The 24,734-nt window shown below is 42.4% G+C and overlaps 1 long non-coding RNA gene across 1 annotated transcript in view; it reads right to left on the bottom strand.

The window, feature by feature from the left end:
- The window catches only part of LOC141129891 (uncharacterized), a 63,175-nt gene that overhangs the window by 15,457 nt on the left and 22,984 nt on the right, over window positions 1-24,734 (bottom strand). The window contains exon 2 of the long non-coding RNA XR_012241897.1: window positions 4,369-4,540. This is a non-coding gene — a long non-coding RNA (uncharacterized lncRNA). The remainder of the gene's footprint in view (window positions 1-4,368; window positions 4,541-24,734) is intronic.

The following is a 24,734-nucleotide window of genomic DNA, read 5'->3' as shown; positions in this document are numbered from 1 at the left end:
AAGAGCAATTCTCGACTCCGTCGAGTGCTCCCACGCTAACTTAAATAAATATAGTTCATCTTCTGACCAGGATAGTTCACTTAATGTGGTCAATTTATCAAAATATCCACTTAATGATATTGAAACAAATATATTTTCGAGAGGTTTACGTTTTTGTCCGAATCAGGACATTGACAAGTTTGAGGCTATAAAGGATATCCAGCTTTTTGCAAGGAAAATCATTCTTAAACAACTTTACTGTAAGACCATGAAGGAGGGTAAATTACTTAAACCCCAAGAACTAAAAGCTATTGACAATTTAATCGCTCTCTTAGAGGAAAGCAATCCGAATCCTGATCTTATTGACCATATAGATATTGAGCACCTTTTGCAGAAGTTAGCTCGAACTCCATCACCGAATGTATCTACCTGCTTAACCAATGTCAAAAATAAGTTGGATAAATTTCTGGCATTGGGCTTAAATGTTAATGTTCTCGCATTTGTTAGGCTCACTACTAACAAAATTAAAAACATCAAATTCAAACAAAACATGAGTCCCAATCTCTCTGCGCTTGACCCTTTAAAATCTATCTGGCAATCCGACAATCACTATAAAGCCCTCCGATAAGGGAGGCAATATAGTGGTTCTCGACAATGAGCAGTATATCATGATGTGTATGAAAATTTTGAACAAAACCTGGTATGTACCTGTAACTACAACTAAAATTGATAAATTCGAGCAAGAATTTTATCAATTAGTAGATTCTGCATTTTACCACACTTTAATTTCTAAGAATGAATGGGAATTCATTCGTACTCTCTTTTCACGTACACCAATGTTTTACGCATTACCAAAACTGCACAAGAGTATGTTACACCCATCAGGCTGGCCCATCATATCAGGCAATGGTTCTTTGACTGAAAATTTGAGCAAATTCATTGATGGTCACCTTCGCCCTCACATCCTGAGTATTCCAAGTTACATACGGGATACCATCCATCTTCTTCAAAACATCGATGGTCTGCAGGTTCCCCGCAATGTGATCCTTGCGGCCATCGATGTAGAAGCCTTTTATAGTTCTATTCCGAACCATAGGGACTTGCATCCAACGAGTTCTATCAGAAAAGAGCCGGTTTGATTGTAAATTCAACAATTTTATAGTTGACGCATTGGACTTCATCTTCAACTATTTTACTTTCAATGGTTCCCACTTCCTCCAGGTACAGGGCCTAGTGATGGGGACTTTCTGTGCCTCATCCTACGCCAATCTGTACCTGGGGGTGTGGGAACGTATGATCAGTACCTCAGACAAATTGGCCTTTTTGTATAATCATGTGACCTTGTGGTTTCGTTTTATCGACAATATTTTTTTTAGTTTGGAATGGCTCTGATGAGCTGCTACATACTTTTGTGCAGACTTTGAATATCAATACTTTCAATCTTAGCTTCACTATGTCCTGTGGCCCAGTGAAAATCGAGTTTCTAGACATACATATCCATGAAGATAAGGAGGGCATGTTGTCAAGCAGCCTTTACCGTAAACCCATCGCAGGTAATGGCATACTACACACCACCAGCTTACATCCCAGAAGCTTGGTCAACTCAATCCCCTTTGGACAGTATCTCCGCATCAGACAGAACTGTTCAAATGATACTACTTTTAAAGAGGAAGCAGACAAACTGAAAGCGAGACTACAAGCTCGGGGATATTCCAATAAATGCCTTAAGCGAGCTTTCAAAAAGTGATTACTAAAAATAGGCAACAACTACTATACAAAACTACAATTGATAAATCTGATACTAATCTTCTAAGAATCATTACTCGGTTCTCTAACCAACAGGAGAGTTTCAAAAAGATTATCAATAAATATTGCCATGTTCTGACACTTGATCCTATAGCTGGATCATGTGTACCAGAGTGTCCAGCCTTTACATTTCAGAGAGCCAGAGCTCTAAGAGATAAACTAGTTTCAAGTGAGTTTAGACCACCTGGGAGGGACCTTTGTAAAAGATACGGCACCTTTACATGTGGGGGATGTGGGTACTGTCAATATATGAATATCTCAAAGTACCCAGATCTCCCAAATAGAATCCATTTTGTTCCTAGACATTTTGCAAACTGCCATACTCAGGGTCTTGTTTATCTACTCCAGTGTGACTGCTCCTGCTTCTATGTGGGAAAGACCAAAATGGAATTTTGGAACAGAGCATATTGACATATTCATAGTATGCGATCTTGCAATCCTGACCTGCATTGGGACACCATGTCACCCTTTTCCATGGCGGTCTCTTTCCGCAAATAAAATTTCTAATATTGGACTGCATCCATCCAGGCCTTAGAGGCGGGGACTGGAATAAGATACTCCTGCAGCAGGAGCAGTGCTGGATTTTTAGACTCAATGCTACCAGCTTCCCTGTCCTAAACGAGACAATTTCCTACAAGCTCTTCTTGGAGGGATTCATCTCGAGCGGCCCAGAGAACGAACATTTGAACTGGATGGACTGGTGTCTTTATTCAACTTTACTAACTATGTAACATTAGTTGTATAGATACCATTTACATTTTTCACAATTTTCTCTTTTTTTTTTTCTTTTCTTCTTTCTTGGGCCACTTTCACATGGGGCTGTCTGTTTTCCCTCCTCCGCTTGCTCAGTGGGGATCTCTCCGTTGATCCTCGCTGAGCCGGCGGATGACAAGTCCGTCTCTGCACTCTGTGCAGGGATGGACCTGTCAGAGAGTCCGCTCTCCCCTATGGGGGGATCGGATGATTACGGACCGCCTGTACATTTTCATCCGATCCGCAGACGGATGGAAAAATAGGTTTTTCCTCCGTCACACTTTTTTGGATCGGAGCGGGTCGGATGTCAGCGTACACGTCACTGCTGACATCTGTCACTCATAGAGGTCTATGGAGCGCCTGTTCAGGTCCGCCTGAAAAACTGACAGGTGGACCTGAACGGTCCGCCCGTGTGAAAGGGCCCTTGGTTTTGAATCTAAATCTTTGATCCCTGATTTTTTTAATCTGTACTAGTGTTGCTATATTTGATATATATCTCATGGGCATCTGACTTTAACTGACTAAATGCATTTATACCAGTGAATAATGTTCTTTTTGGACTGAACTGTTCTGCTAACTATAGTATATAAATCAGTTCTATAAAAACCAAAGATTGCTCCTTTTAATCCATATTAATTCATAGCATGTGCAATGAATTAATATGGATTAAAAGGAACAACCTCTGGTTTTTAGCTTCTTTTTCTCTCTCTCTCTTCTTCCTTTTCTTTTTCTTCTTGTGCTTTCCTTTCCCTTTAACTCTCTTTCTGGCATTCTGATCGGGTACATGGTTAATCTGTTACGATCTACTCCTGTGATTTGTATTATTTCAATTCTTTTCCAATGGCTGTTTACTTTTTTCTTTTTTCGTTTTTTTACATTTATTATTTTTCTTATTTTATTCATATTTATCTATTATCACTTCATGCCCCATTGTCATGTCCTTTGTGCAGCTTTTCCCCCCCGTGTTGCTCAGTGCTTATCTCCCATCTGACGCACCCAGGTCGTACGGTCCACCCCTTCCATGGGGCGGTGACGGCAGCTTGTTTTGGGCTATGACGCTTGGTTTTCCTTGCATCCTCAAGCCTTATTGTGCGTCAGTGGGCGGACGACGCAGCGCACCGCGCCATCATGTGACCAGCTGTGACGTCCGCTGTTGCTGACGCCATCTACAGTGGCCCGTGGTGGCTTCGCCAATGGGCGGCGCCTCGGCGTTATGCCAACATGCTCGCACACACACAATTCTTGCTTTTATCCTAGGTCCCTGCCTGTTTATTCATCCAGCTAGGTGTCTACCTCCCCTTTTCTTTTTGTATATTCGGCAAAAACCTTGCAAGTTGTGAAGTCTTTTTTTACTTTTTTAGAGTGAAAGCACATCCGAATACTAGTGGCCATTTACACTTATGTGGGTCTCTGATAGAGTCTGTGCTTTACAAGATTCCAGCAAAAAACCTCACAGCGATAGGTATGTGCACCTTGATTTATTTGATATAATGGTTAATTATTAATTATTACATGCATCGCTTTTTCTGTATGTTTTGGTCTAATTTGGTATTTTATTTATTATTTTTTACTATTATATCCCATATTTAGATCCATGCTGCTATACTAGCTGTGAAGGCTTTGTCCCCCCCCCTTCTCCGGTTTTCTCCCCACCCCCTTTTTGGGAGGTATTCCTTTGGCACGGGGGTTCTGCACCTGGACATATTAAGATATACTGCGGCGCTAAAAGAGTGTCCAAAAAGATCTGAAGAGTGGAAGGAATTAAATCACCAAACAAAGTGTAGATGTAGGAAAGGCACTCGTCACCATGTGGTAATGTAGTCTGCTTACCAGAAGGCAAATAGGATCAAGCATGAATGAATATATCTCATTGGCATCCAGAAAATCCAGCTCCCTGGAACCCCTCGTCAGACGACAACCTCCGTGTAACTTCCTTTATACTTCCACAACTCCAAATGATCACATCAAAGATAAGGCTTCCCAATAAGTAGTCATCATAAACCTGAGAAGAGAAATGAAGGACACATAGTGAAGCCCGTATTGGTAATATAACAACTTTAATGTAGTAACTTACAGTTAGAAGTTCAAATAAGCATGCATCAGAGAAAGGACTATCGGCTGCAGCATTCAGCGTGCGGATGTCAACCTGCCTGACATGTTTCTTCCTAACGGATGTCATCAGAGGCGTGGCTTCAATGACACTCACACGCTATATATATATATATATATAAATGTAAAAAACAGTGGGGCGGATCAGAGGGGGAGTGATCCGATGTAACACATAGCAGCTGATTGTGTGTACATCATGCAGCATGTATTGCGGATGCGCACGAATCCACTGGTGTGTAACGTGAGGAGGCGGCATCGCGTTGCTCCGCACGTAACCAGAATGTAAACAATGACTGAGTGAGCGTATGTGTATTGTACGATACACAATGCGCATGCGCACGAAATCCGAAAACTGTTAGCGTGAGTCGACGACATCGCGTCGCTCCGCCGTAACCAGGATACACAGTATACTGTGCATGCCCACATCCTAAATGAAAATAGGGAGGACACGGCTGCCAACAACTGATGCGACCAAGCGTCATCAGTAAGAAGGGAATAGACATGGCAACAGATGACGTGATACCGTGTCATAGGCCAGCCATCCGTCCAATAGAAAAAGAGGGGAAGGAAAAAATAATAAAAACCATGTCAGATGAGCGCGGATAAGCAGCGAACTAACGCTTGCTTTACTATACGGTCCAAAGGACATGGTAAAAAATGCTAGGCATTTTTTATCATTCAAAAAAAAATAAAAAAAATTAATAAAATTAATTAATAACAGGTAATAAGTGCAAATTTACATATACAAAGAAGATTAGTACATATATTAAATTCGTCATGTAAAATTTCATTAAAAAAAAAGTATGAGTAAAAATGTGCTTCTATTGATCAAAACAGGGGGTATAGGGATACATAAACAGAAAGAGCAAAAGAAAAAAGCAGTCTGACTAGAAATAAATGGAAGGAAATGTTACAGCTAGCTGTTATTAATAAAGCTATTAACGTCCCACTCGACATTTAATCCATGGGGCATGTAGCATTACAGGGTGTGTATCCATCGGGTTTCTAACCTTGAGATTTCTCTCTTGGTATAACTGCCTCTCCAATGGGGTGTGAAACGATCAATGGCGGTGATCTTGGTCCCTGCCGGGTTTTTATTGTGGCATTCAAGATAATGACGTGAGACTGTATATTTAGGAAAACCCTTTTTAATGTTGGTCAGATGTTCCTTGACCCGAACATTCATAGCTCTCATAGTGCGGCCCACATATTGTAGACAGCATGGACAGGTCAGCAAATATACAACATTCTTAGATGTGCAAGTAATAAAAGTATCTATATCATAAACCCTGGCGGTGGAATTTGACTTTAACTGACAGATTCTCCTATTTTTATTGCTGTTAATACGACACACTTTGCATTTACGACATGGGTAAAAGCCTTTAGAGTTCTGGAAGAAGGAGACCCTGTTTGGGGCATCGAGTACATTGGGGGCAACCTGTAGTCTCAAAGGGGGTACTCCTCTATAGATAACTTGTGGACATTCAGGTAAAGATGGACCCAACACTTTATCATTCTTTAACACGGCCCAATGTTTTTTGAGGATTTTATTGATGTCATAATGTTGCCGGGAGTAAGTGGTTACCAGAGAGAACTCATGTGTGTTAACATTATTGGCAACCCTGTTTTTACCCCTCAACATTAAGGCCCTATCCATGTGAGCAACCTCATCAATGGTTCTATCCAAATCAGTACAAAGATATCCTTTTTCCTCAAACTTAGTTTTAAGATCGGAGGCCTGCATTAGAAAGTCCTGCTCAAAAGTGCAGTTACGCCTTAGGCGAATAAGCTGACTTTTAGGAACCGCTTTCAACCAGGAGGGATGGTGACAACTCCCCTGTCCAATGTAGCCATTACGATCTGTCTCTTTGAAAAAGGTGGTGGTTTTAAATTTGTTATCACAGATCTGTATGTTCAAATCCAAAAAATGGATAATAACCTTGCTCATTTCAAATTGTAAAGATATGCCAAGGTTGTTCTGATTCAGTTCATGCGTGTAGTTGGACAATGATGTTTCATCACCATCCCATAGGAGGAGGATGTCGTCTATATATCTGCCCCAATAGACCAATTCAGGCCGCCTGTCAGCATAGACGACATCCTCCTCCCACTTGGCCATGAACAGATTGGCCATGCTGGGCGGGAACTTTGCGCCCATGGCTACTCCTCTGTTTTGGAGGTAATAGGAACCCCCAAACCAGAAGTAATTGTGCGTCATGGCGAATCTCAGAAGAAGTAAAATAAATTCCTTCTGTGAGGGAGCCAGCTGATTATCTCTATTAAGGAAGGAGTCCATCGCAAGTAGGCCATCCGAATGAGATATGATGGTGTATAATGAGGATACATCGGCAGTGGCCATGATGTAACCTTCCTTCCACTCGAGAGTGTCTAATAATTGCAAAACCTGGGTGGAATCCTTAAAAAATGAGGGGGTCTGGAATACCAAGGGTTGTAAAAACCCCTCGATATATTTCCCTATACGGGAAGTAACAGAGTCCAGCCCGCTGATGATGGGCCTCCCTGCGGGTTAACTAAACTTTTATGAATCTTTGGTAAAAAATAAATAACTGGAATTTGGGGAGCCATGGGGACCAAAAAAGCTTTTTCTTTTTTGTTAATCAGGTGTTTATTAAAACCCCTTTCAATGAGTTTCTCCAGCTCTTTTTTATATTTAGCCGCGGAGTCATGAAGAAGGGGGAGGCAAGTATCGGTATCAGACAAAATTCTCATCATAATATATAAGCATCTTTATCTAAGATAATGATACCCCCCCTTTGTCAGCTGGTCGGACTATTATGTCATCCCTATCCTTAAGAGCTTTCAACCTGTCTTGAAATCTCTGATTGTTTGGGTCTCTACGTATTTTCAGTTTTTCCAGGTCATTTAAAACCAGGTTTTTAAAAACTGAAATGGATGGAGGAACAAACCCTGGGGGGTTGAATAATGAAGCATTTGCAAGGCCAGAATATCTAATTACATTAGTTGTGTGCTCAGCCCTGACAATAGGCTGGGACAAAAAGTGTCTTTTTATACTCATTTTCCTAATGTATTTCTGTACATCAATGAAGGCGCTGAATTTACTCAACGGTCTATCAGGTGCATATTTAAGCCCATGATTTAGTATGAATTTTTCATTATCGCTTAAAGTGGCCTTACTGAGGTTAAAGATCCCAACATCATTTACAGTCTCCATCTTTTTCGTTCTGTGTCTCCTCCCCCCTCTGGTCCCTCTTTTGGTTCTCCGTCTCTCTTGTTCTTCTGGGAGCCCCTTGGAAAAAAAGGACTGGAAGGTGGACCGGGGGAGGTAAGGGACCTCTAGGTGGATTATGTGATCTTCTGGGTGGATAAGAACCGGGGTTATCCCAATCTGAGAGTTCCCTGGCGTAATAGCCAGCCCTTGGAGTATGCTGTGACGGATGATCCACAATAATTCTATTGTCGTACCCATCATAGCAATCAGTATAATCCCTATTTAAAGGTTCATAGTAATTATTGGTAGGGATATGGGCGGGATTATTCCTTGGTGGATGGTTATACTGAACATAGCCATCCCTTCCCTCATGGGTCCTAGTCCGCGGACATGACATTCTTTCATCCCATTTTGGCTTGTTTAACTCCTCTTCGGGCGCTCCTGTCTCCTTCTTCTTTGTCAAGTATATGATCTCCAGTGCTTGAAACGTTTAACATATGAGATACTGATCTAGCTGTTGTATCTATTGAATATATAACATCTTGCTATTCTATGTATAATCATGATTATAATATTATATTTATATTAATATTGTAGATTGTCCATATTCATCTGGAAGCTTTCAGCCAATTCCTTTTTCCCTGAAGAAGACCCTTACCTCACATGTTGGATTTTATGTGTCTTTTTGACAGTTGGTTTGGGCCTTTTCCACCAGTCATGTATTAATTTGTTGTCTGGAAATTTCTACTATTTTATATATAATATTTATTTTTTGAGTGTTCATGGTCCTCCAAAGTCCCACTTTTGAGGAAAATTGATTTTACTTTTTAACTAAGCTAGATATTCAAATTAATCAACATTAGTTAATGTGTGCCAGTTCACAAACAGACCTGGTTTCTCTCCATCCCCAGTACAGATTTTTAGGACAGTTTCAGATTGTATTCTTTCTGTGTTACATTATCTACATTAAAGCCTAAGTTTAGTTAATGTTTTTTTTTTTTAATCGGTACGAGGAATAATACCTACAGTACATTTCACTGAGTAGTGTCCCTTGTGCTGGTGGCTGCTTTCTTAGTTGAAATTCTCTGTCCCACAGTAGTAACCTTACAGTGCTGTGGGGGTTTATACAGCTGCTGAACTTGTCATGAGCACTTGTCAAGAGTGCAGACTATGCCCACCCTTTCTGCAACTCCTCCATTCATAGAAGCTGTACTATAGCTTCCATCATTGAAAAGCGTTCTATGAATGGAGGCCAGGTGGATGAGTGAAAGGTTCGTTTCCACCATTCCTAGAGTGCTGTCCATTGATCACTCAATCATTCTCAATGAATGAAAGTACCATTCCTAATGCTGAAAAACAAATGAACTAAATTTAGGCTTTAAAGCAAATGTATGCTTTGCTATACAGATCAAGGCAACAGATTTGCTTTAATGCCTCTTCTCCAGCACCAAATATTCACAGTTCCTTGACTCATCCGCTGCTTCATTCAACCAGTGGAACTAAGTAAAGTACCCTGTGCTGATTTTCAGGAGAGCAGGAAAAAATTACAGATTCTAGACAGGCAAGACAGCAGCAGATCATTGAAGTGAAAGAAAGGCAGGGTAAAACCATGGCAAAGAAGTAGAGCAGGGCACAAAGTCATGTATGAACTGTTTTTCCTCTCTGCTGCAGAAACAACTGTTCATAACTTTTATTTACTTGTATTAATCAGGTAAGAGTGAATGGGAAGGAGGTTAGGGTTCATTAGGATCAAGCCACAGTGCTGCCTCTGAAATATAAATCCACTTGTCCGCAGGAGTCAGCTGGAGCTACCATAAAACATGTTTAGAGGTGATCACATTAAAGAACTGTCATAATATATTTAATTGATGTGTTTATCCCTGCAGCAGACTTGTATACTCAAGTCCGAGGTGGGAAACCTCTCACAAATGAGGTGAAAAAAAAATAGAATTTTGACTTGCATATAGATTCCTTATATTGAAGTACAGTACAGGACACAGGGCTTGTATTCATAGGTCATGGGTATATGTGCCTACCTTTACCTTGCTGTTACTGGACGCTGGCAAAAACATTGCAGTGTTTATGCAAGCAATAAGGAGTGACTACGGAAGACAGAGGGGAGAAACCTGTGTCTTGTACTGTACTCCAAGATAAATTTACAAGTAAGCCAACGTTTCCTTTATCTTTATCATACAGTGCAGGACATAGAGGGCTTGTGTTCATAGACCATAGGACATCCCAAAGCAATAAACCTAAGGGGTGGGCAACAACATAGCAAATAGAACTGCCAACATGCCCACAATGAAACAAGTGTTAAAACCCCCACCCAAAAAGAAAACACTCAAACGACAGCTTTGAAGCACCTTGCGGCCGAAGTTCACTTAGCTGAAGCCTGAACATTCTCCTGGTAAAACCTGAAAAAGTGTGAAAGGAGGACCAGGTGGTTACCTTGCAAATCTGGGATACAGATGCTTGATGCAGGAAAGCTCAAGAGACCCCAGAAGAGTGCTGGTGGAGTGAGCTCTAAAAGGAAAAGGAAGAACTCTTCTCTTATGCCGCGTACACACGATCGGAAATTCGGCCAGCAAAAGACTGATGAGAGCTTTTGGTCAGAAAATGCGACCGTGTGTATGCTCCATTGGACTTTTGCTGGCCGAATTTCCACCAGCAAAAGATTGAGAGCATGTTCCGTTCGTGTGTATGCAATTCCGACGCGCAAAAAAACACGCATGCTCAGAATCAAGTACGAGACAGAGCCGCTCACTTCGTAATGGAGATGGCACATTCATCACACTGCTAATTTTTTAATCTTTCAATGCAGTGCATTCTCTTCTTCTTTATAATGCTAGAAGAATGAAGTTGTTTTGCTGCTCATATTCACACAGACTTCTCACAAACGTATTTCTTTATTATTTCTTGTGATCTCCTGAATAATCTTTTTGGTTTTTAAAGCCAGATCTCCATAATAATGTTTAGAATTAATTTTTATAGTCATTTTTTATTTTCTTTGGAATCAAGATCTCCTGTTGTTTTTTGTTTTAAATTATTTTATAGTGATCTCCATTTTTTTTTTTTGTATGTCACGTTTCCACAACACCATTATTATCTTGTATTTGTAAATCTCAAGGAGGTTGGTTGATGTCCCTTGTTAATTTGACCTTGTATTTTTTAAATGTACCTGCCTACTCAAAAAAAACTGTCCTTTTTGAAGTAAAACACATAGGCAAGTATTTCTGAAAACACAATATCCATTTATTCTGGGTCATAACAAAATAAAGAGGAAGACAACACTGGAGAAACTGGTGAAATTTGCCAAGCCTTTGTACCCCAGGGCAGACATCAATAATTTTACAGTCAAAATTGGTGGCCTGAGGAGTCCTTATAATAGTGAGCCCAATCCGGTCCAGGACTACAAAAGATCAGGAACAGCAGCCGATGACATATCTGTCCCCAGGCTGTGGTCATACCACAGCCTGCATCTTTTGCCAGACCAGACTGAACCCAGGCCATCACTCTCTGGTCTTCCTTAGATGCTTCCTTCCAGGCTGTGGCTGTGGTATTGGAGGCAGGAGGTGGAGGAGGAGGACCTGGAGGAGGAGGAGGACCATGGCTCAACTCACAAATGTGGCTTTGACTTTTAAGTTGGCACCTCAACCCCTTATTTAGGGCTTGTAACATTACTTCCTCACATAAGAGGCGTTGGCCCTCCTCCATTTCCAGCATTTTGCAGGCTGTAATGTATGCAAAGTCCTCTTGAACACTGTGGGGGGTTCTGAGGGCCGCAGTAGCCTTCATCAATAGGCCAATTGCTGCCTCCTTCACCTTACCCCTCTTCCTGACACTTTTTCGTGGAAGGCGGAGGGGAGGGACCTGTGAATCTGGCAGGCCACTGGGCCCGGCCACCTCCTGGCTGCCACTTTCCACAGCCTGGCTGAGGCTTTCCTGTGTATGAAAAAGGGACATAGTTTTAGTTTTTGGTTCATCAATCACACACAATTTTCAACTCTGTTGCAAATTTAATGGTAATAAATAGAAAAGACTATCATTCTGACCCCAGCATTTTTCATTCTTGTCCCAATCATTTGTGGCCACTACTGTCTATTGATATGTAAACCACTTTGTGAAATCAGAAATTAGTGATCAAAATTAGCATATATTTAACATCATTAATTTGACAAACAGAAATATTTTGAAGAATGCTATACCTGGCTCAAGCTGGGCTCCTCCACATGTTGCTGCCTGGAAGGCCCAGGTTGGACATCAGAAGCCTCAGCTGGGGGGGAAGGAAATGTGGAAGGAAGACTGGAGAGTGCTGGCCTGGGTTCATTCTGGCCTGCCAGAAAATGCAGTCTGTCATAGTACCACAGCCTGGGGACATAAATGTCATCTGCTGCAGCTCCTGATCTCAGGGAATCCTGGACCTTCTTGAGCTCCCTATTATAAGTGCTCCTCATGCCACCAATTAGGACCTTCAAATAGGGGATGTCTGCCATGGGGATCACAAGCTTGACAAATTCCACCAATTGGTCCAGCGCTTCCTTCCTTTGTTTGATTGTTATAATAGGAGTGGTTTATCTGCCACAGACAGGGCAGTTCCCTGTACATATTAATGAATATTAATGAATATGAACATAAAGTCCTCGTCTTTGAATAGATCCATTTTCTCTGCAAGACACAACACAAGACAAACAATAATGTCAGGCGAAACTCTCCCAATCTTGACCCAATATAGGCCTCAATCTATAAGCAGTATAGGCCACTGATGCACCAACTTAAAATTGTACCTTCGTTATAATGATCGGCGCTTCCGCTACACCTTCCTCCACTCACAGATCGTACGTACGATGCACGAGTGTTACACTTTATATACACTATGCATGCGTGAAACTACGCCCACATTGCCCGCCCCTGACGTTCTTTCTAGAATATTTCCCGCCCTGTCTCTTTCGTCGCAGTGGGAGACGACATGGCGGAGATACAACAGGTGCTTAATAGCAGTAACGAGGAGGAAAGCCCGGAGCAAGAAACGTCCCGATCCAGGAGGAGTAGATTTAAGGCTTCAAATATGTCCTTTGAAGAGATGGTGGAGATGGTCGACATATTGAAGAGGGCTGACTATGATGGGAAGTATGGACCGTACCTAAACCCAAATGTGAGAAAGGCCAAGATCATGACTAAAGTTGTGAAGAGTCTGCGGTGGAATTTTGGGGTACGATGATCCAAGGAGCAACTGAGGAAACGCTGGTCGGACCTCAAATTAAGGGAGCAGGATTAGTACAGAAAAATCAAGAAAGTGCTTCTAAAAAGTAAGTACTTGTCGTGTGTTCCTATTATGATTATTACTTGCATGCTGCGCCATGTGCTTTTCTTTATTGCTGGACAGTTTAAAATGGCTACTTTCATGTTCGTGGGCACAGTAATCAGTCATAGTAAACATCGTTTGTGATACAGGGTTAACTACATTTGGTCATGATAATTTGTATTCAAAGAAGTTTAGGACATTGTTGTCTAGATGTGTTTCAAACTAGAATGAATTGCAAACTTGATTCAGTGTAATGTAAGGAGAGGACACTTAGCAGCTGTTTACACATCTGGACTCAGGAGCACTAGTGTGGGACACAAGAACAAACTTTTTAGGGTGTCCCACACAGGTGCTCCAGTGGACACAGGTGCTCCACAAGAACACACACACCCTAAAAAGTGTGTTCTTGTGTGGGGACACAAGAACACACTTTTTAGGGTGTCCCACACAGGTGCTCCAGTATCCACTGGAGCACCTGTGTGGGACGCCCAAACTTTTTAGGGTGTCCCACACAGGTGCTCCAGTGGATACTTGGGGTGTCTACATGTGTGAAACGCTGGATGGGCGTGTGTGTGTGAGTGAGTGAGCGCCCCCCCCCTCATGTTCCCGGGCTAAGCACAGAGAAATCGTCTGGCTGTCAGCTGAGATGCAGAGACACTGAGAGAGCTGTGACACGGAGAGAGAGGGCTTATCTATCTGCCTGTTTGCCTGTTTGGCTTCGGACCTGCTGTGTGCTGGAAAGTGAAAGGAGAAAGGAGATTGAAGTGAGAGGGGATTGACGGCTTCTCCTGGTCCCTCCCTGATACCTCCCTTCTATCCCTCCATACCACTTCACTGCTGTGTTACTGCTGACTGATTCACCGCTTCAATACACTACAGCTCCCACTATATCATTGCATGAGGATGACAACCCACAGACAAGCAGCTTCACAGACAACAGCAGGGAGAGGAAGGAAATCAATGGATGGCATTAAGGCTTTCATGTCCCCCCGCACACATGAGTCAACAGGAAGGCTGGATATTAAAAAACAGAGCGGAGCCACCACAACTGACGGTGTGGAAAAAACAGAGTGGGAGTCTGGGACAAAACAGGTGAATGCACAGACGAAAGGAGACAGTGTCATCAGGAACGGTAAGAGACTTCCTACAGCGGGAAGAGGGAGGAGTACCCTGGAGCAAAGCCCTCCCGGTAGTGGTGGTGGGAGCCTCCAGGAAATAGGGGCTAAAAGTATAGGCCAGCTGACTCATGGCAACGGCACTTAGTAACCGCTATACAAAGTACACCAACAGGAAGCCGGGGTACAGTGACACAGGGGGAGGATAATAGACAGACACAAGAGGAGTCTCAGACCATAGACATGGAGAGGAGGAAAGCAGGAGACAGAGAGGACCCAACCCCCATTATGAACCGAAGTAACAGTCAGGAACCTTTAAGTACAACAGGGGGGGTATGGGAAGACATGGGTCACCACAGAGACATGTTATGGACTGTGACCAGGAGAGCCTCCAAGACGGTGAAGGGAACCTACAAGGATGGATTGGGCAGAGTGTAGACCCAGAAAGGGATATCTGGGGTCTATTGAAGGCCCTCCCCACTAAAAATGATATCCAGCAATTAATAAATGCTGTTGAACAATCTTGCATGCAAGCAATAGCAAGCTTAAAAGAGGACATCAGGGACTTGGGATACAGAGTAGAGGGGATGGAAAAAGAAGTTACTATACAGGCGGTGGCGGAGACTCAAGAGGCCATGAAAAAATATGAAGAAACATTAAATGCATACAGGGACCAGCTGGATGAATATGAGAATAGGGATAAACGTCAAAATATACGCATAAAGGGACTGAAAGAGTCAATCACAGCGATAGAACTAGCCCCAGCGGTACAAAAAATGTTTGGAGGGATTTTAGGGGACCAAGCCCTTAATGTTATAGAAATAGATCGGGTACACCGGGCCCACCCCAAGAGGATAAAAACTGATGTCCCCAGAGATGTGATATGCAAGGTTCACAAATATGCAGTTAAGGAGAGTATAATGAAGATGGCACGTGATAACCCTAGGATTACATTTGAAGGCTCAAATATAGCTTTGTACCCAGATTTATCGAAAAGGACTCTCTTTAAACGTGGGGCGGTTCGCCCACTGCTGGAGACCTTACAGAAGGCGGAAATTAAATATAGGTGGGGGTTCCCTTTCAGCTTAACAGCCTCCAGGGATGGAAGAACCGCAACATTGCGAACGAAGGATGATCTAAAAGTATTTGTGGAAAAATTAGACCTCCCGATGGTGGACTTTGTGGACTGGAGAACAAGTTGTCTAGGGCCCCCCCTACAACGAGCAGAGAAATGGCAAGAAGTACCGGCAAGGGTTAATAGGGGAATAGCCCAAAGAAGGACTTAAAGGACTAGAGGACTTTTTTTTTTTTTTTCCTTCTTCTGGTCCTTTCCACTTAGGAGAGGGTCAGAGGAGTAATGCCGGGGAAAGGGGGGGGGAGGAAGAGTGTAATGGGAAATGTGGGCCTTAGGTAGGTCAATAGGTCAGCCCCAATCAAAGGGGAGAATAATCCTGCGGGAAGCAGGGAAGGGAGGTAGTGGGCGCGCAGGATGTGTGGGTGCGCGCAAACTACGTACCCGATTTTTAGATATACCCCTAGTGAGAGGTTTGTGGTATGATATGTGGTATATTTTTTGTTTCTGTTATGTTTTTTTTTTTGTTTTTTAGGTATAAATATATGTTTAATGAAGTAATGAATGTTGGGGAGGGGGGGTAGAAGGGGGGGAGGGATTGGCAGAGGAGAAGATAGAGAACAATGGCAAGGGGCCATAAAAGTGAAATAAAATGACAGCCATTTTGAAAATGTTGTCATACAATGTGAGGGGTTTGAATTCATCAATTAAAAGAGGGCGCCTATGGGTTGAGCTGCAACATTGGGGAACTGATGTTGTTTTCTTGCAGGAGACCCATTTTAAGAGCAGCTCAATCCCAAGCCTACCCCAGAATATGCTGAATCAGTGGTATCATGCGGTATCCCCAATAGCGAGGGCAAGAGGGGTGACAATCGCGTTCAAGAAATCATGCCCTTGGATTACTGAGACCTTGCAAAGTGACCCAGAAGGTCGGTATTTGTTTGTAAAGGGTACGCTACAGGGGAGACGATATACCTTTGCTTCAATATATGCGCCAAATGTTGAGACAGCTAAATTTCTGGTTAAAGTATTTGGACAACTGGAAGAATTTAAGGAAGGGTGTGTAGTGGTAGGAGGAGATTTCAATATGGTGTTAGAGCCGAGTGTAGACACCTCTACGGGTAGAACTACTATGTCTTTTAAAGCTATAAAGCGGGTTAAACAAACCTTATGCTCACAACACCTTGTGGACACCTGGAGAGCTTTACACCCAGGCACTAGGGACTATAGCTATTACTCCAAAGTACACGATATGTATTCGCGGTTAGACCTTTTTCTGGTGGATCAATTCTACTTGGGGAATGTCAGCACAAGTACAGTTGAGCCAATAACGATGTCTGACCACGCCCCAATAATTTTGACCCTTCAACCAACTCAAATGACCCGGGCGGAACGAATATGGCGTCTGAACGAGTCATTGTTGGACAAGGAAGACATAGTGGAAAAACTAAGGGGCAAGATAAAGGAGTATTTTGAAATAAATAAAACAGAAGGCGTGTCAGATCAAGTGGTGTGGGAAGCTCACAAGGCGGTTGTGAGGGGGGATTTAATTGCCTTTGGTACATATATAAAGAAGGAAAGCAAAAGAGAAATAGATGAACTACTAGAGAAGATCAGAACTCTAGAAAAAAAACATAAGGAAAATCTTGACCCAATGGTTGGCAGATGTCTGGAGAGTGTGCAGGCAGAGCTTTCGCAATATTTAGAGTACAAAGCGAAGAGCAAAATTAGGTTCTTCGCAAATAGAGCATATGAACAAGGAAACAAATGCGGTAGGCTACTGGCAAAACCACTTAAAAAACAACAGGTCTCAAAACACGTGCATAGCTTACTAGTTCAGGGCAGGAAAATAATAGACACAAAGACCATAGCAAAAGAATTTGGTAAATTCTATGAGGCACTATATAATATCTCCAAAACAGAACCACCTGTAAGGGAAAGCGAGGGGCAAGGGAGGGATAAGATAGAGGAGTACATCGAGAACGCTGATATGCCCATACTACCTAGAGAAATAACCGAGATTATGGAACGTCCAATCACGGTGGAAGAGTTAAGCGGAGTGATAGCGGCCCTGCCCCCGGGGAAAAGCCCAGGCCCGGATGGGCTGATAAACATATATTACAAGAAATTTCTCCCAATTTTGGTAAAGCCACTTTGTGATTATTTCAACTCCATAGGTGCTGGAAGTCCACTTTCCCCAGAAGCATCACTGGCTTACATAACGGTTTTGCCGAAAGAGGGAAAAGATCCCCAGGTATGTGCTAATTACAGGCCGATCTCTCTGCTGAACTCAGATACCAAGATACTGGCAAAAATTCTGGCCCTGAGATTGCAGGAAGATGTAGGGGATTTAGTGCACCTAGATCAAGCAGGGTTTGTAAAGGGACGAGAAGCAAAAGACAATACCACCCGCGCACTCCATATACTGCATTGGATGCGATACGGCCCAGGCAGGGCCCCAGGAATCACTCTGTCGATGGATGCCGAAAAGGTCTTCGACAGAGTGAACTGGGGCTTTATGAGAGAGATACTGGGGAGGATAGGACTGGGGGAGAGGATGCTGGGTTGGATTATGTCATTATACGCGAAACCAAGAGCAAGAATTAAGGTAAATGGGACTGTATCTGAATGTTTTAACATACAAAACGGTACCGGGCAGGGGTGCCCGCTGTCCCCCCTGATATTCGCAATAGTAATGGAACCATTTCTGCGTAGAATTAGAAAGAATAAGGAGATAGTAGGGACGCATATAGGCCATACGGAACACAAAGTAGCAGCGTATGCGGATGATTTATTATTTTTCCTCTCCGCTCCCCAGACATCTATAGCCGCATTGATGGTGGAAGTACAGAAATTTGGAAGGGTGCCTGGCTTTAAGATTAATTTTGAGAAATCAGTCATCCTTCCTAGTCATGTCCCAGTGGAGATAGAGAGATCACTGAAAGAGAAATACCCATTTATATGGAACAAGGAGTCGCTGACATATCTGGGGGTACAGATAAGCGCAGACTATGAACTGCTGGTGGAGTATAATTATGGCTCATTAGTGAAAGAAATAAAAGAAGAATTAAAGAAGTGGAAGGGGAAATACTTGACCTGGTTCGGAAGAATCAGTGCCATAAAAATGAGCATACTGCCCAGAATAGTTTATGTGCTGCGTACAGTGCCAATCAGGCTGCCAGCGAGTCTCCTTAAACAAATACGTCGGCTATTCGTGGCCTTTGTGTGGAACGATAAAAGGCCTAGACTGGCTTACAATATTTTAAGAAGGAGTAGAGCGAAGGGTGGCTTAGGACTCCCAGATATAACATTCTATTATAGGGCCATGGCCCTAGTTAGAATAACGGACTGGTGCCATGACCTAAATAGAAAACCATGGATACAGGCAGAAATGGCGATGGCAGGGAGAAACCTGGCAGGAGCACCATGGATCCAAGGGTCATTGAGAGGGCTGTCACAATGGACATCACCAATGACCCTGAATACATTAGAAGTATGGGAAAGGATGAATAAAGAGGGCAGGTATGCTCCTCAGACCTCCCCTCTGGCTCCTCTGGAGGGATTTCAGTGGTTCCCCCCAGGGGAGGAGACGGGAAGTCTGGGGGCGTGGGGACAAGACGGGAATATTAGATGTGGTGAGTTTGCCCCAAGTGGAGTCTTACTATCACTGACGGAGATTATATTGAAATTCGGGGAGACAAGAATGGCAGAATGGAAACACCGTCAAATGACAAGTTTCCTTAAGAAAATAAAACCATTAAGACCCATAAATACACTTACCGCGTTTGAGAGGCAGTGTGCACAGACATCAGAAGCTGGGCATACATTATCTCAGATGTACAGAATGATCCAAGGAGAGCAAGAAAAGAAACCTCCATACTTTATAAAAGAATGGGAGAGGGAGCTAGGCCAAGTGTGGACAGATAAACAAATAAATAAAATGATATTGTTAACATTTACTACCTCCATAAGTACAAAGGTGCAAGAAATGGCATATAAATTCCTAGCGAGATGGTATAAGACACCAGTTAAGATAGCACAAATCTCTTCAGAAGCTAATGACAAATGCTGGAGGGGCTGTGGTCAGAGGGGAACTTTTGTTCATCTATGGTGGTCATGCCCGATAATTAAGCGATTCTGGGAATTAGTGGCCCCGTGGATTAAGAAAATGACGATGGACCACATGGAGTTTGGGCCGATACAATATTTATTTCATGGAACGTCCGGTTCTGTCAAAAAGTATAGAGAAAGTGTAATCCCACACTTATTGAATGCAGCGAAAAAACTAATTCCGAAGTACTGGAGACAGGACCGGATTCCGTCAGTCATAGAGTGGAGAAATGAGGTTAATATAATAAAGGAAGCAGAGAGATGGGTTCATGTGGTTAAAAATCAAAGAAAGAAATTTGAAACGACATGGGCGAACTGGGAACAATGCGCCAAGGAGATATTAGAAGAGGGAAATATAGATGGGTAAGGGAGGAAGAAATGGTATAGTCATTTAGAATAGAGATATAAGAAGAGTGGCCCTGAAGGGTAGATGTAAATAGTGAAATAACTTCCCTAATGCTAATCAAAGAGGGAAGGGGGTAAGATAATGTATGGTTATATGTATATGTGGTTTTTGGATTTTGGATTCTCTACTACTTCCCCCCTGCCCCAGTCTTGACAGATTTTTTTTTTTTTTTTTTGCGAGGGGAGAGAGGGGGGAGGAAAGGGAAGGATAAGGGAATTACACATATAAATAAATTTATAGACACTAGAAGATTAGATGGGAGGGGGATTCCCCCCTCACTCATTATTTTATAAAGGGGGAAGGGAGGAGAGGGGGGAAAAGAAACACAGATAAACGATTTATAATAATTATGAACTATAGGGATATTATTCCCTTCCTAAGCACGAATGTATTTTGAGGGTTTTTTTTTTTTTTTTCCTCACAAATCACATTATTATGAATTGAATGAATAGTCATTATTATGACTATTGACACAAATTAGAATAAAGGGGGATTTATCTTATAATGAATTGAAGTGATTAACGACACAAATTAGAATAAGGGGGAATTTTTTTTTTTTTACATTTTAAACACTTTATAATTATAAGCACGATTGTACACGGAGGGGGATGGGTAAGGTTTTTTTTTTTTTTTCTCAAATACATAATAATGAACGGAAGGGATAATGACACGAATCAAACAAGGGGGAATTTATTTATAACTTCATCTTTAAACACTTTATAATTATAAGCACGATTGTACACGAAGGGGGGTGTTGGGGGAGGGAATTTTTTTTTTTTTTTTCATCATATATGTAATGTCGACTGCTGGGACAGGGGGGAAACTGCGGTAGGAGAGGAAGGATGTAATGTGTAGTATGTCTTCTTTCTATGGATTGAATATAGGGGTATAGAATGTTGTATAGATGATGTATATATAAATGAAATAATAAAAAATTTTGATTATTAAAAAAAAGAATGAATTGCAAACTTGATTCAGTGTAATGTAAGGAGAGGACACTTAGCAGCTGTTTACACATCTGGACTCAGGAGCACTAGTGTGGGACACAAGAACAAACTTTTTAGGGTGTCCCACACAGGTGCTCCAGTGGATACTTGGGGTGTCTACATGTGTGAAACTTGTCCAAAAAAGGTAAGTATTCCAGCTTTGGTAAGGGAAAAAATCATGTCTTCAGCTTTGAACTCTGCCAAAACAGACAATTGTACCCCACTTCCAAGCAATGTTTCATATTCCTATTTCTGGACTCAAATATCTGTGTGCTAAGTATACCTTTTGTTTCATTCTCATAGGGGAGCAAAGACTCGGACACCAGGGACCCCCCCCCCACCTCCTGAAGAAGGGGAACAAAGGTCATAAGCTGAGGATGTGGAGGAAGGAGATGTGGTGGAGATTGTCACCACAACAGGTCAGTGTCGGACACCACAGATTCAGGTAATAGATGTATGCCTGCATATTTTTAATACATGGTGTGTATTTTTATTTTAGGTGATGTTCAGGTTGTGGTACCAAAATCCAGTCATGTCACCAGTGACAGTGCACAACGGATGATCCAGGAAATCATGTTTTGTAGTCGTGATTTGCCCATTATCAAAGAAAAAACCAAGGTGATTGAACAAAGACTGAAGATCATGATTGATGTACTAGGGAGAATTTAAATCCTAAAAGGATTCCTAGAATTTTTTTTTTTTTTTTTACAATAATTTTATCTAAAGTTTTTATACAGTTTAAAAGACAAATTTGGAAGATGCACACAGTGTGTCAACATGTGCTATCTGCCATCAGGGGATTTCAATGTACGCGTTTTGTTGGTGCAACCCCTTCCTCCCAACTCTAGTAGGTGAGAGGAAGTGGTTGCACCCCCAAAACACGTCCATTGATCCCCCATGATGGGAGATAGCACATGTTGACATTAGGTATGGGATCAGAAAGGAAATCCCCGTTTTGACTCACAATTTGTGTGCATCTTCTAAATTTGGCTTTTACAGGGGTGACTTCACCCCATCTGATGAAGGCAAGATCATGACCTTTTTCACACTATAAAATGTCTGATAGTGCCTTCTTTTTTGCAATGTTGAACTTTGTTAAGTTCCAGAGTTGTGTATAATATGTTTGTAAACTTGCCTGTTTCTGTATTTTTGAAAAAATTTCAAGGTAAAACTTTGAAAAAAAATTAGTTTTTTTTACCGCCAAATGTTTAATAAAATGCACATGTGAATGTGCATGGAGTAAAAAGTTTTATACTCAACAATGTGTGGCTTCTTCTTTCAATGATCAATACCATTTTTGTGTTAAGTTGGTGTTTACAGTGACAATGGGTGTTATTTAATAATGGAAAAACCACTAGGCACTACAAGGGCACTAGGAGAACCTAGGAGACAGCTAAAATAAACCCAAGCAGTAAATGAAAATCAAGATTTGATCTGATAAAAGAGAAAATGTATTCAAAATGTGCTGGCATAGCAATGGCCCTCCTACCCATAAAATATTCAACATATTTTTCTCACACTTCACGGGCGCTTTGGGGGGGCAAGCCAGGGTGGACAGCTTCCAGGGCCGTCATTGGAGTTTCTGAAAGTCCAGCCTCAGGCCCAACAGAGGCAACATAATTAGGATTATTACACCAAGCCCCTGCACAGCGCGAACTCTACGATGAGTATGTACCCACAACATGGCTTCAAAATGGTCGGCTGGTCAGAACGAACTAAACAGAATGCACTGAAGAACAGCAAGGCGTGTGAAGAGCGAGCTGAAAATCAGTAACGAGTGGACAAGAACACACTGAAAAACAGATACGAACTGACTTCACGCACTGAAAACCAGATACAAACCCACAAGCACAAACTGAACAGCAGTAAAACAATCTGAAAAAGCAGGAGTTTGAAAAGCGCAAATCGTCTCTCATCAAACTTCTGCTAACACAAGATAAACACGAGATTAGCAGAAGGAACCCAAAGGGTGGCACCATGGCTAGTGAACTTCCATTTTCTAGTCCCGTCGTACGTGTTGTATGTCACCGTGTTCTGGACGGTTAGACTTTGGTGTGACAATGTGTATGCAAGACAAGCTTGAGCGTAATTCCGTCGGAATAACCATCATAGCTTTTTCCGACAAGAATTCCGATCGTGTGTAGGTGGCATTAGGGTGTAGTACCTAGAAATAAGTTGTCTGATCCACCCAGCAGTGGTAGAATAGGATGCAAGATGGAGCAAGCCAGCAGGATGAGAGAAAAGGGACTTTTTGAGTTATGAGCATAGAAGCCATAACTTTCACTGTCACTGACCACCAATGCAGGGGGGAGATTAACTTCCACTGCTATGACAACCAGTGTGGAGGGAGGGGGGTTAACTTTCACTACCATGACCACCAAGACAGGAGGGGGGGTAATCTTCTCTGCAATGACCACCAATGTATGAGAAGATGGGGTTAACTTTCACTGCCATTAACCACCAATCAAGGTTGAGCAGTTAACTTTCACTGTCATGACCACCAAGGCAGGTAAGGGGGAGGGGGGGTTAGCTTTTATTGCCAGAACAACCAATGTAGGGAGATTAACTGTCACTAACACTAACCACTAATGAAGGGTGAGGAGTTAACTTTTACTGCCATGACCACCAAGGCAGGTAAGGGGGCGGGGGTTAACTTTCACTGTCACTTGGCCACCAATGCAGGGGGGAAGTTAACTTTCACTACCAAGACCACCAATGTAGGGGGTGGGGGGTCATTTTACTGCCACTGACCACCCATGAAGGGGGTGGGGGCATTCAATTTCACTGCCAGTGTCAACCAATGTTGGTGGAGTTAATGGTACTTACACCAGTGCTGGGGGCTTGTCAGGGCTGGCCTCAGCCCTTCCTTTTCTGAGCTGACCGCTCAGCTGTCGGCTAATTGCCAGCTCCTTTCTCTCCACAGTCACTCACCTGTTGATGATATCCTGCTTGCCAGTCCTGCCTACTTAAGCCATCCAATCCAGATGATCTCTGCCTTCGCCTTGGTCACATCTCTAGAGACGCTCTCCTGTGTTCCTGTTAAAGACCTGCTTGGCTGACATTCCTTCTGGCTCCAGATTCTGCTTGCTGTTCTACTACGTTGTTCTCTGTCTCCCTGATGTTTTGGCTTGTCTGACTATCCATTACAGTTACTGAACTCTGGCTGTTTTGACTACGTTTACTCTGTTTACCATTTTTTATTATTATTAAACAAGTGTGATTTAACTGTACGTCTGTCTCAGTCTGATTCATGGTTTCTGACAGAGCTATTATTGACACCGATGTTGAGTTTCAATATTGCACTAACTGACATCAATGTTGATGGCTAATGCACTCTTTGGGGGGGGTTCAGATGGGGGGTTGCTGTTATGATCACTAATTCGGGAGAGTGTGAGGGGGTTAACTTCCATTATCACTGACCACTAATGCAGGTAGGGGGTACATTTTCACTGCCACTGACCACCAATGTAGGGGGTGGGCGTTAACTTTCACTGCAACTAACCACAAATGGTTTATAAAGGCACAAGGTTTTTTAACTTCATGCATTGTAAAAAACCCTCTGTGTGCAGCAGCCCCTAATTTAGTCCCCGCTAGACACCCCCTCCCCCCCACTTCTTCAAAGTTCTCTCTGTCAGTGTCAGTTATACTGGAAAAGCTACTGTACTGCAATTATGATGTAAAATCAAGAAGTTGGATTCAACTTCTGTTTCTTTTTGACGAGTAAAGCTGCCTCTGGATGGTGCCAATCATCAGGTGACCATACTGTCCAGACAGACTAGGTCTAAGGAGGTATGTCAATAAAAAAGGATTGCATTTGAAAAAGAACAGTGACACTGGTATTTAGTTTTGTTCTCTGAACAAAGGACAAGATGAAGATAGACTTTTGTATTCCCCATTGTTCTATGT

This window comes from Aquarana catesbeiana, linkage group LG02 (genome assembly GCF_042186555.1).
Source record: "Aquarana catesbeiana isolate 2022-GZ linkage group LG02, ASM4218655v1, whole genome shotgun sequence".
Classification (NCBI taxonomy): Eukaryota; Metazoa; Chordata; class Amphibia; order Anura; family Ranidae; genus Aquarana; species Aquarana catesbeiana.
Note: the sequence above shows the minus strand (reverse complement) of the source record. Positions and strands in the feature narration are given on the sequence as shown.